The following is an 8,597-nucleotide window of genomic DNA, read 5'->3' on the forward strand; positions in this document are numbered from 1 at the left end:
GAGCAGTGAGCACCAACTGATGGGTAGTTCCTGTCCCTGGGCACAAAATAACAAATTAATAGTCACCATCTAGTGCAGCAGGCACCAAATGACGGGTATCTGCTATCCAAGATAGCAAGCAAAAAATAAGGCTCCTAAGAAGAGGTGACACATGCAACAATAGGGCCCACACTAGCTACCATCTACTTGCACAAGGCAGCCAAATAGATGTACATGAGATTGCAACATCAGAAGTTGAGACAAACAATATACCCAACATGCACGACCAAAATCAGAGGGGATGAACTGTGTGCTTGTTGACTTTGAAGCAATCGATCTTGTGGTCAAAACCAAGGCGTTCCCGCGGCTTGGGAAGAGCTAGCCCGATAGCCCTGCTCAAGCTAGGTGCAAAGTTGTTGTGTGCGACGATGTCCCGCATCGGTTCTATGACGTGGACTGGGTTTAAAAGGCTTGAGCCACGAAGGTCGGAGGAGTTCCTGTAGGTTTTGCGCTGGACTGCAACTGGATCAACGAGCAACGAAGCCGACAGAGAGATGAGGCGCACGTGTAGGTGGGGCCTGGCGGGGCGGGTAGTGGGTTTGCCGGGCGGGCCATGGCGGGGGCGGGTAGTGGGTTTGCCGGGCGGGCCGTGGCGGCAGCCGGCGGGGGCGCGACGAGGACGGCCGGACGGGATTGGCGGTGGCGCGGCGTGGGGATTCAGGGAGAAGGAGCCTGGAGGGATTTCTTATGCATCATTTTTTCCGCTGGATCAGGACTCGGCCACTCAGGCGCACATATCCTATTTTTTGACGATCGGGAGCCGGGTCGAACGACCCCCCTCGACCCCCTACTGGCGCCGCCATTGCCGGGAAGGGTGGGTGCAAGACACCAATGTCGACGACATTGTCGTTCTCACTCTTTCGATTCTACTCCATTCGTTCTCCAATAAGCGGACGTGATTTTCCAAGATAGATTACTAAGTAGAGAGAAAATTAACATCTCTCTTCTCCTTAATTCTTTAACCTCTAAGTAGCTAAGTGCAGAATATTAGTGGGGTTAATTTCCGTGTGATGAGAAAGAAATATGTTTTTTTCTAATTTAAAGTGTTTTCGAAAATAGAAGTGCACTCTTTCATGGATAAATTTTGAGATTAAACGTCAACTTATTCTAGGCCGGATGAAATAGGCTAAAGTAGGTGCAAAATACATCTACCTAGCTACTTAAAGTACATGTATGTATAGCAATTTATGACTAAATACCCAGGTGCAACTCAAAATGCATTTAGCCGGAGTAGTAGTTTTTTTGTTTTGTTTTGTGAAACTAGTACTCTACCAGTAGCTTGCTGGTACGTTATGAATGCATTTATTTATGTGCCAATAACTTGATGTTTTATACCGATGCGTCGCTGGATTTACTGCAACGAGTCTTGCAATTTTATTGGCTGGACTGAGCACGCTTGAGAGGAAATTATGGTCCCGAACACAACAAATACAGTTATTGCGTGCAGCACCATCCGAACGGTCCATTTCGTGTCCAACCAAAAGAACAACACTGCAGAGAAACACAAATCGCATCTATCCTTGCCGGCTTGCGCAGCGCCGGCGATCCCCTTTGGGCTGCTCCCGTGGTCGTCTTCCGGCCGACTCCGGCGAGGCCTCACGCTGCTGAGCCCTTCCCCGACACCACCTTCTACTTCTCTAGTGACGACTACACGGCTTAGAACCGTCGAACCTCAGCACCCCATCCTCCCCAAACGAACCCTAGCCCGGGCACTCGATTCCGGCTACTCAACTCCTGATGCAAGCTTGCTCGCCACACTCCGGTGAACGGACCACCACGCCGCCGGCAAGGCTCCCAACTACTTCAGGGACGCCGCCCTGGTGCCCCTCATCCACATTACCTCCTCCGGTCGGAGTGAGCATGCTGATGCAACGGTGAAGCTCGGCGATGGCCGTGGCCGGCGGGAGGAGCGGGGTCGAATGAAGCTTCCGAAGGCGCATCAATGGCTGCAGTAAGGCGTGGACGACGACCTGCTGGTCGCCTCCCCGGGCTTCTGCTGCCGGCGCTCATGGGGACCTCCTGCCGACGACCTTCCCAAGATACCGTCGGCAGCCACGTCCCTGACCTCCTGCCGGCTGCCACGACACTACGACATGTGTCTAACGGCTACCTCCCCAACAAGATACGGCCGGGTGAGCTCCTCTTCCCTTTCCACATCTATTCTTGCTAAACATCGTCTCTTTTCCCCGTCGAGCAGTGGATGGAAGTCTCTTTCACTAAATCAAATCGTGTTGTGTGTATATTTTCCTGTTAGGCATCTATAACATGAAAGATGGTAAGATAGGTGTGTTGGTTATCTTTAACTTGGCGGAAGATATGTTGCTTTCTCTCATCGACAAGCATGGTGTGTTTTTAATGCATCTCTTTAAATAAAATCATCTTCAGTTACAAGTATGTCATGTATCAACGATGTTAGAGCATATGCATGGGTGCTCAGATTTTTCTTCTATGTTTCTCTTCATGTTGCACTATTAGCCTATATGCTTCGAGGGCATTTGGGTTTGTACAAATCAGGTTTGGCTGATCTGCTCTGAAGACACATTAGAATTCAGGTGATTCGATCTTGGTTGGTCTGGTACGAGGGCATCTTGATTCTATTTTTTCTCTTGTTGTTTGCTTGTCTTTATAATTTATATGTTATATGTGCTTTCTCGATTCATCTTCTCTCTCGGCGATTTGAACTTTGCTTTCGTTTACAGTGCCTTCTTACTCAGAATACATGTGGTTTACCGATGGTGCTTGCCTAGTCGCTAGTTTCCATGTGCCTCATCTTTTTATGTATAAAGTGGCCGGCCTGAACATACAGGTAGACAATTGATCTTTCACTGAGACATTGTCTTTAGTCTGGTTTCCTTGTCATTGCACAAGTAAATTTCATACCTGAATGTTGCCCTGCACAAGTAAACAAACCATGACTCGATGCAACACAACCCTAACACATAAAAACAAGCCTTTTACATCTCGGCTTGTTTTGTTACTCTCAACCTGAAATAGACTGAGACGCTTTATTGTTGACCCCTGAAAATAAAGTGGACACCATCCGCCCGTCGGACGTGCACCTGTACAGCCACCTGGATCCCATGGAAACCAGCGGGACAAAAGGAGCCCGCGCGGCGGCCGGCGGCGGAATGCAGTGGTGCTACGCAGTGCGCTCCTGTCGGGGACACCATGCCTTCTCCCCGCTGGATGACTGTCGACGGCGCATACTTTGAGGTCGCTGCCCGCGGGAAAAACAACATGTCCACCGCCCGTGGGGGAAACCGCACGCCCAAGATCCCCGACGCAGCGGACGAGATCGAGGTCCGTTGCGCAACGAAGCGAAACTTGGAGGAGCTGCAGCTGCAGATCACGCATCTCCCGCACACGTAGAGCCCGGGGCCAAGGTCGCTCTCACACCGCTGAAAGGCAGGGACGGCGTCGGTGGCGGCAGCAGCCGCTGCTGCGGTGTTGGTCGCGACGGCAACTGCTGCTGTTGTTGCAGTTGCCCACCGAACGGCAGGGACAGCGTCGGTGAGGACAGCAGCTGCAGTGGCGGCGTTGGTGGCGGCGGCAGCTGCTGTTGCTGTAGCGTCCCGGTGGGGAAGAAGGCGGCCGGCTGCTGGAGAAGAGGGACCCCCGGCGCCGAGGTAGGGCTCGGCCCGGAGATGGTGGATAGCGGCAGCGGGGACTGCAGCAGCCCGGCGTCGGGTGGCGGCGACGACAGCAGCAGCGTCGGCTGCAGCGGCCCGGCGATCGCGGCGGAGGCCGCCTGGTGCGTCGACTGCCACGGCAGCAGCGCCGCCGGCAACGGCGGCCCGTAGGGACCGGCCAGGAAGAGGCTGATCTCCTGGACAGCAGTGATGAGATCGCGGAGGGCTGCGGTGATCTCCGCCGGGGAGAGAACGGCGGGGACGTTGGAGTGCGGCGGTGGCGGGTGGGAAGAACTCGGTGGAGGGCTGGACATGATCGAACCCGGGAAAGCTGATACCAAATGTTATGGTGCTGCTAGAGGGATGGCGCGAGAGGGCCGGCCGGGGGCCTTGCCCACGGCCGGTGGCAAGGGGGAAGGGATTTCCTTCTTAATTCTTGCTTGATTAGATTGATACATCTCCTCTCCATATATAGAGAGGTTTACTTGACTCCCAAGCAACGCTTACTTGACCCCTAAGCAAACCATAAGACTAACGGGCCCAGGCCCATGACGTACTCTAACACAATGTGTGATAGTATCACTCTTGATGATAGTACGACAAAGTACCCTGACAAAACTATTTTGCTTGTTGCCAGATGTGGATGTGTTATTTTGAGTGTAGTTGGCCGAAGCATCCATAATTTTTTAGTCAATGCTTTCTCTGTGACTAGTTGTATCTGCCCAGCTGACCAAGGCTGTAGCATGCTCCGTAGTAGATTAAATACTCATGTCCATGTCCTGTTTATTCCGATCATCATTTTGCACTACTATCTTGTAATACAACAAACTCCTCGTGCGCCTTATTTTTTAGGTTAATTTCCCTTATGTGGGACAAGGTTGGAAATAGAGTGGCCAAATGGCTGTAAAACATGCCTTCCTTTTTCTTTTGCTTTCGTTTTGTATCATATTGTGTGTACATTCTCTTGAATTATCTTCACCTCTGCACTTACTTGTTTGCTCTGAATAATTGTATATAAGTTCCAGATTTGTGATTAGTTTCCTAGCATGGAAGTTTTGGTCCGTAAAATCTAGCTAGCTAAATTAGGGATTACCTGATGTAGGTATGTATGATTGCAAGTGTTTTGATGATTAGGTCAAGCTAGAAAGTCTTTGGATTCAACAAGGCTTAAACTATTAGTCTTTGGATGGACAAACTCTTCAGTAACTGTTAGGATTTTGTTTGTTTTTCTATATGCTGATCAGTAATGTTGGTTTTGCGATTTTTTGCCGTGCAGGTTTGAGGCCGCACTTCGTCGGGCTAAAAGCCATCCGACACCATCATTCTCCTCCAAGTCAACAACTTCATCGACACCATCATTCTCCTCCAAGTCATAGCTGCAACAAGTATATACCCCTTCTTTTATTTTTAGTTTATCCATTTTGCATTGTTGGTTCCCACTGAGTGTTGCCAAGTGGCTGGCTAGAGTAGTTGGGTATAATAATTTCTGTAACGTACACACAACTCGTCTCGAAAGAATGTATTGGTCCCAGCTCGTGTGTGCTGGTTGTGTTGTTAGCTACTAGTGTTTCATGTTTCTCTTGCATACTAGTTATGTAAGTAGCAGGAATGATTCTAAAAAATACTTCATATTCTAACGATTGGGTCTTCATTTGTGTCCTCAGAACAAGGAAGCTATAATGATTTTGCCATTGCTAGATCTGCACCAATTAATAAATTCAGGACCCATGTGGGGTTTAGGCTTCATTAAGTAAGTAATACATCTCCAAGAATCATCATCTGGTTAGGATGCTAAACTCCTTTCATATGATCTCTTCAACTAGTGTTCTCAACATCAGCCATTGTCTACAGGTTGGGTAACCTGACCTCTCAACTTCGTTGTGTTCTCGTGAATGCTGCTGGCATGGAAAGTTTTGCCATTAAGAGGACAGATCTCATTTTGATGGAAAGCAGCATTTAGTAATCAATTTTAGGGTATTTCCTTAGATAACAGGTGTTTAGTGCATCTCATCCTAAGAAAGGTTAGTGCATCTCATCCTAAGCAAGTTTAGTGCATGTCAGACTTTCTTATATCTTGTAAAAGCTATATGCCTAGGTGTGGATATTTTGCACTGTTACATTGGCTTTTGGCCTTGGGCCAACTAAGAGAGACATTAATAATGGAACGACAATGCAAAAGCTTATGATCCAAAAAAAATGTTACCCAAACCTGATCTCATGTGGATGCTTATGTATATCATCAATGTTTACAATTCATTATATAAAATGTTGTTACTATTTCAGAAGAATCCAGAATCTATTTGACATGCTTGTTTATGCCTCCAGGATCTACATACTTTAATTAATATAGGCCATTTATTTACAGGATCAGACTTCGTTTCTAAGTTAAGGTCATGCTCTTGTCTGTTTAGGTTTGTTCATGTAGCCTATATGATTTTATGATTTGGAAGGCTATCAAGTTCGTTAGCACGGAAGCTAATGTAGTAATGTGGGCGGGACAGAAGAGGAATGCCATTGTTCCTCAGTCTATTCATTAGTTAATGGAGTTGATCAGTTGATTATCCCATAGTATATATTTTTTATTTTAGTGGCAATAGTTTGTTATCTTGTTTTTTAATATTTATTTATACTCCTTATGCTTTCCCTACAGGTTTGAAGGATACAAGACATGTTGTACAACCTAACGTATAATCTGACCAAGTTTCTTTGACATTGGAAGAGGTTAAACAAGATGAGTCCAATGTTAAATCTGATGATCTCACAGGAAGGACTGAGCTTAAATCCTCAGAACATGGGAAAGAGGTGACACTCCTTGATTCTGCTGCGACGGTTCCTCTCTTGATAGAATAGGAAGTTGTAGGCTTGTAGCTGAATAAAAGCCATCATCTTTAACCGGAAAGAGGAAACTTGGAAGTTTACATCTCTGTCCTGCCTTTCCCTTTTCCACTTTTGTTTATCATATCAAAATATGCAGGGTTTTGTTTTGCCTGGGCATATGTTTCTTCATTTTGCAAGTGTGTCATAGATGTGCCTCGAACATATTCTATCTCGAATGACGAGCCACACTGTAGCTCTGTTTGCTTGCAAATATTGCACCAAATAAATTCCCCGTCCTAGTTTTGCTGAGGATATGTTTCTTCATGAGTAAGTGCGTATAGTTGTGCCTAGAATAGATCCCATCTTGAAAAATGAGTCAGATTTTCTTTGTAGTTCTGATTGTTTGCAAATATTGCACTGAAAAGTTAAAAATATCTACTTCATTGGTTGTGCTATTATGACCACAAGAAAAGAAAATATGTATTCTTATGCTATCGATAGTTTGCGTAGGCATATTCTATCTCTTGAATATGAATTCGTGGTTACTGTATACGGACATGTGATACTTCACAAATGATTCATTCTTCTGAAACTTATTTGTGTTAGCATGTCTTGCTTTATATAACAAATAATTCTGGTAGTGCTTTAGAGAGCAATTTAGTTTAGCTGGGCTAGGCACATGTTCTCTGTACTCTCTAGAATTGTTGTTAACTGCTAAGCATGAATTAACCCTTTGATGCTACATATTCTAGTGAAATTTTATTTGGATCAAAGTTGAAAATAGCAAAGCTATGCTTCTCAGCGGCGATAATTTCTAGGCGCTAAGGAAGCTATAGCGGAGCTAAGTAATTTAGCTTTTTTTTCTAAACAAGAACAGTCCTAGAAAAATTAGGCATCAAATATTCATATCATCTATAAAACATAACATGAAATTCAATAATACAAACTAGTGCTGAAAAATCATGATGATTTTAGTAATAAAAGTAGTGCATAAATGCATATTACATAAGTAGGTCTAACTATTAAATTTAGACGTTAATATAATTGGTCTTAGCGGATAATAGCGCTATTTTTGTTAGCACTATTTAGTGTTTTGGTGCGATTTAGCGAGCTATCAGTGAGAGGTTCTATTTAGTGCTAAAAGTGCTTATCTTTATTTAAAACTTTGATTTGGATATTAAAAACTTCTAAGCGTGAACTTAAACCCTTTGATGCTAGATATTTTCATTGGTCATTTATGTTATTAGTATTTGGATACTGAATATTTGAAATGCTAAGGAAGTAAAGAACCTAATATTGTTTGTTCATTCTACATTTTACAATGCATGTTTTGTACTAACTCCATGTTGACCACACAGCTGAAGAACGTAATGCAAATGAAGATTCTCCAATGGAGCAGATTGGTGAGTAGTTATTATTTTTACTAGTGCTTTCATTACCAAGTCTTTATACAGAGTCAGTTCATCGAATATTATAAGCTAATTGTTTTTCTTTGTATTGGTCATGCAGTGCCACCATCTAAGAATCTTGCAAGAACTTCCTGGAGAATCGACTGATTTGTACGGCCATTTACCCGGGAGTTGTGCAACAACTTCTTGGTAAAACTGGATCTATCTGTAGCTTCTGGATGGATCATATGAAGACAGTATGTTTCTTCATTATTAACAACTTCAGACTGCTGTCTTTACTTTGTTTGTTAGTTAATGTATCATCTTGTTGCAAAAGCATATAGTATTCTTCGACTTATCTCTCTTAAGTATAAGGGTTGTTGTTTTTAAGTTTATGTATTTTTTACACTACAAATTTGTATCTTCATCAGGATGCTAAGCTCCTGTCATTTGATCTCTGCAGCTAGTGTTCTCGTCATTGGTCGTAGATCACTGCTGGGCTATGGCTAGGAGGCCAACAACTCCTCCCCTCCTGGGTGAAACTCATCACAGCGGTGCCACATCGACATGTCCCAGCATCCACCTCAGTTAAGAACAATTCGTTTCTCTAATAGTCTAATCCTTGGCTTCGCTTGTCACGAATTCGTGATCCATGCATAAAAATGTTTCCTTCTTGGTGAGTTGAGATGGTGGACACCATGCATGGCCAAGTCCAGCGAGGAGA

At 44.8% G+C, this 8,597-nt stretch overlaps 1 long non-coding RNA gene across 3 annotated transcripts; it reads left to right on the forward strand.

The window, feature by feature from the left end:
* The first annotated feature begins 1,489 nt into the window (after nucleotides 1-1,489).
* Nucleotides 1,490-8,157, forward strand: LOC127293265 (uncharacterized). 3 transcript variants are annotated; one of them, XR_011742628.1, is made up of 7 exons: nucleotides 1,490-2,171; nucleotides 4,945-5,053; nucleotides 5,333-5,450; nucleotides 5,520-5,689; nucleotides 6,319-6,470; nucleotides 7,844-7,888; nucleotides 7,995-8,157. It is a non-coding gene; the product is annotated as an uncharacterized lncRNA (long non-coding RNA). The 3 variants fall into 3 exon arrangements; XR_007845672.2 differs by lacking the exon at nucleotides 1,490-2,171 and having other exon boundaries at nucleotides 4,261-5,053; XR_007845673.2 differs by lacking the exon at nucleotides 1,490-2,171 and having other exon boundaries at nucleotides 4,261-5,053; nucleotides 5,333-5,418.
* The last annotated feature ends 440 nt before the right edge of the window (nucleotides 8,158-8,597 follow it).

This window comes from Lolium perenne, chromosome 4 (genome assembly GCF_019359855.2).
Source record: "Lolium perenne isolate Kyuss_39 chromosome 4, Kyuss_2.0, whole genome shotgun sequence".
NCBI lineage: Eukaryota > Viridiplantae > Streptophyta > Magnoliopsida > Poales > Poaceae > Lolium > Lolium perenne.